This window comes from Poecilia reticulata, chromosome 1 (genome assembly GCF_904066995.2).
Source record: "Poecilia reticulata chromosome 1, P_reticulata-male-v2, whole genome shotgun sequence".
Classification (NCBI taxonomy): domain Eukaryota; kingdom Metazoa; phylum Chordata; class Actinopteri; order Cyprinodontiformes; family Poeciliidae; genus Poecilia; species Poecilia reticulata.
This window is the reverse complement of record NC_088830.1, coordinates 6914263-6919133: the sequence shown is the minus strand read 5'-3', so window position 1 is coordinate 6919133 and position 4871 is coordinate 6914263.

Sequence of the window (4871 nt, the reverse complement as noted above, 5' to 3'; positions counted from 1 at the left end):
GCAGGCGGTGTCTTGTTTCATCATCAGGATAGCAAGGTCTGTTTTTACAGCAGAGACCGTTTTCAAAACTACAATATCACTGCAACTCATTCTACAGTAAAAAAAAAGAAACAAAGGCTGCAGTATTTAACTTTTATTAATTTTTTTTTTATATTTGTTTAATCTTATACAATCTTGTGACAGTTTGTTATGACACAGATAATCTGTGTAAAAATCAATCTCCACCTCCTCCTTGAGTTACTATTGACATCTTAAATGCACCAAAAACAACCAATCAGAGCCAGGAGGCGGGGCTTAGCACTGTCGGTCAACTTGCTGCTAAATGTCCTAATGGTGGAAAAACAATTTACTGTCACAGGAAAACTGTTTATACATGGTTTGCTAACTAGACTGAGCAATCATGACAGGCTACGCTAGCTGCAGCGCAGCAGAGAGCAATGATGGGGAGGCAGAGGGAGGATGAGCAGCGCCACATGAAGTTGTGATTGATATTGCTAAGACCCGCCTCCTGGCTCTGATTGGTTGGAGAAGGTGGATAACCTCCATTTTTTCACAGATTATCTGTCTCATGCCATACTGTCATGACACAGTGACAGCTTCAACCAATGCGTAAAAATAATATTTTTTATAAATGTTATTCTGCAACTTCACAGCACCTCCTTTCTCTTTGCCTCTCTACATAGCTGTTCCCAGTTTTAGGTGACACAATTTATTTCATATCAGCATTGCATTTCCACTTGAAATGGATTGAAAGAGAAAAAAGTATTTTTTAAATTGTTTTTACAAAACTCCTGTGTTCTGTGTTCCTGCTTTCACCTTTTCCTCCTGCTCTTAAGATTTTTTCCTCTTGCCGTCTATCTTGCTTGCTCTTTTGTTATGCTGTTAAGCACTCTACTCCAGGCTGTCAAATATACATGTATATTATATATTTCTCTTTGTTTTTTTTGGTCCTGTCCCCGGTGTGGCGCTAGCAACCAGTAATCATCCTAATTAGCGCCCTCCCATTCAAACCAGGTCACAACCATGTCCTTGTTGTCTTTCTGCCTTCCAAGACCAGCTGCCACCTCTCAAATGAGGCCATGATCAGTTCACGCCAGGCACATTGTTTTTAGTTGTTTTGTTTTCTTTTAAATCACATTATGCTATATTATACAATACGCAATACTTCTCATAATATTAATCAATTGCTTTCAAGGGCTCATGTTTTATTAAGCAAAAATATTAGATGAGCAGATGTTAGTACGTCATCTCATTTGACCACAACTAAGGCAAAATGTGACATATTCACTACTTTAAATTTTTTACAATCAAACTTCTGTGCCTAATAAAGTGGCTGGCAAAGGTACAAACTTCATTAATGAATGCAACAATTATTTTCAAACTACAGAAAAACGTGTCTGACATTTTGTGTGAGACAATGTGTGTTCCAGCAACATAATACAATTGTATAGGACTATCAAGTAACTATGTTACCTTCAGTTATAAAAATGATATCAAACATGACTTAAAACAAATTTGACTTCACAATATAAGGCTATGAAATTGGGCCTCTGTTTCTTTAAGAAAGTTCCAGCTTAGCTTGAGGACCCCAAAACCACAAATAAAATTAAATTAAATTTAAAAAAAAAATCCCTTATAAAAGCGCGTGGGGTTGAATGGACCCCGCCTCTTAAGACTTCAGAAAGGTTGGCAAACATTCGTAAGAGCACTGGTCTGAGAAATAGCTCATATAATAAGCTCAGTTGATGCACAGTCACACCAGGTGTTTGCTAATTGCTGCTACTGCAATTAAATAATTAGCAAACAATTTGGAAGCTCAGAAACTTCAACTCTAAGGAGGAGCTGCCTCTGGAAGGCAGCGCTAGGTCCGTCCACCCAGGCGTTATACACATCTGGATGGTTTCCACGGGAGATTAAAGGATTTATCCAGGATGCATGAAAGAATCCAAGCAACCCTCCACAGGTATGTTTTTGATGAGGGAAAAACAATATAACATGATGTAAGGCTCAAAAAAGTTGATTTTACAGAATACTACCTCTTTATGATACCGTTACTACTTTCATAGGAGGCTGTGTTGATCTCATTTAATAACCAGTAAGGATTAGGTGTAAAATGTCCACTTGAATCACGTCATTAATATAGTTGTTTCTTGAGTGCTGCTTTTATAAGCATCCACACAATTGATGAAACAAAATACATGAACTGAAAGACTTTGCTAACACAGAAAGCAAAACGCACAGATCCATTGAACTACAACAAGTTTTATATCTTTCCTGATTTTCATTCTTTGTACCTCGGTTGCAATTCTAGTGTTCTAGTGGTAGCATATCCTGGGAGCAAAACTTAATAATTTCTCAAGACAGAGTGTGGGCTGTTGCTTATTGCTTTGGGAGAAGCCTGTTCATATCCACAGATATTGAAACACTTGGTCAAAGAAAACAGAACTGCTTAGGTCAGGTCATTTTCACAAAAGTTTTCTGCAAGTTTCCCCCCCCAAACATATCCATCTCTTTTGCAATAATTAGTATTTATGCACTTTGGTTTGTAGGTCATATGAAGTCTCCTTTGTGATTTCTAATTTGTGTAAGCTTGTCACACATAAATGTTAGCCCTAACCCCTATTAGTACAAAGTGATGACAGATTATTCAATTCAGTATTTATATATTAAAAACACTTTTTCTGTTTTTAGTATTGCACAAGTAAAGGCTCTCATCATTTCATTTGGTTTCTCATTACAAATAAATGGCTCATGGCCTTGTGTGGTCATGGCGATTAAATTTGATGCCATTCATCAACACTCAAATGAAACGATCAAGATTTCTAGATTAGCACAAATGTTACATCAGTCGTTCCTTTGATTTCATGACGTTGGATCGGCCTCTCAAAAAATTGTATTTAATCCACAACAGGTCAGTTTTACCAAACAAACTGAAGATAACTTGCAGATGACTTTGTGTGTCTCTGCAGCACACGAGTTATTAAATGAATAAATGAGGGGTGACATTGATCCAAATCTTCAACAGACTACCACTTCGAACATTATACCGTCATGATAGAACACTATAAGTCTAAAATGAACGCTGGTGTGTTGAACTGACCTTAACCACAGACTTATTTTTCTAGTTTTCCGTTGATGTGTGTGTGTGTGTGTGTGTGCGCGTGTGTGTACCCAGCACAGCTTGTTCTATAGCCTCAAACAGTCCCTGACCTAAAAAGCTGGCTAATTGCAGGTGTGGAAGGAAACAACAGCTGTTCCTAAAACAAGAAGGGGAAAAAAAATCTGCCATCCCTCTGACTCAACCAGAGAATGCAATAATGAGCTTTAATACCTCCAGTCTCACAAACACGACAACATAGAAGATTAATTTAATTGCCGTTTGCCATTGGAGAATAAAGAATACAACAACAGCGACTGCATTCAACTGACTAACATATTTCGAAATATATCAGTAGCTTTCATACCGTTTCTGTTGTTGCTTTTTCAGATTATTTCAACAGTTTTGAACTTTTGACCTCATAAAACACACAGCAGGACCTGCTGATTGTAACAGAGCTTGAGGTTGAAGTGGTCACAGTATTGGCTATGCATGTACCACCAGACAGACACCCAGTTGGAACTCAATCATATTTGTTGTTTGAATATTATTGCTATTTCTTTATAATTACATACAATCTGTTACTAAATTACCTCAATATGCTTCTCAAAGAATTGTTGAGATTAAGGGTTTCCTGAAGTGACATTCTCTCATTTGAATCCCAACTAAAGAGAATCGTGTCAAAACAAAAACAGTTGAAAGGGTTGTGAACACTTGCGTTAAAAAATAAATAAATAAAAATAAAAAATATATATAAATATATATTTTTTTTTCTGTTATGTGGAAGAATTATGCAACCTAATCCACCTCGAGCAAAGGCTGCTCCAGTCACCAGGATTCCTCCGCGCCAGACGGAGGCAGTGTGGCACCGTTTCAGTCGGGCGCCACAGCTGCCCCGGACCCTTCCAGCTTTCCTCCTTCCCACTCACTCCTCCCTCGCCTCCCCTCGGAGATCACAGCAGTGCTGCAGAGAGACATGGCAGCCTCTCTGATCTTCACACCAGGGGAGGACACCGAGGGAGAGAGAGGGAGCGAGAGAAAAGAGAAAAGGTAGCGACGGATGGAGAAAGAAATGGCTGAAAAGATACACGCAGGATACTGGGGCTGATGTTAAAGAATTAGATTGTTTTATTGCCGTTTCCACAGGAACACATTAAAAAATCCTCCCGAAAGCTGGTTCCTCAAGCTTAAAACCACCATGTCACTTTAGAGAGATTCAGCCGTTTCATTAAATTTACGCTGAGTGAGCAAGAACCCGAACAAACAGAAATCATAATGGTAGAGAAGCCTGCATGTTTGTATGGTACGATGTGTTAGCCAGCAGTTTAGAGAGGATCCATTCTTGTCCAAACCTTTTGGGTGAGCCGGTCTGACTGACAGCTGACCCAGCTGGCGCTCCGAGGCACAAGATAAGCACATTTGCTGTGGCAACTGCAGCTCATAGGTCAGGAACGAACCTATGAGCTGAAAAACAAGGAGCTCACCTTTTAACAAAGGCCAGGACTTATCCATCTGAAGTAAATACTCACTTTAAACCATTAACTTTTAATAATTAAAAGTTACTGCATTTGTTTTTTTTCCCCCTTTGGGCTTTGTGTTCATATTCCCCTGTAGCTTTTTGATACGTTTTCACACCTGATCTTCTGGTAGACTCGGTTCAAATGGGGACTAAAGTTACATTTTGTTATATTTTCAGCTGCTGTGGTTCACGTTAACAGTGCACTGTGTCAAACAAACCAAACCATATGAAAAACCTATTACCCTCCTCGCCTGT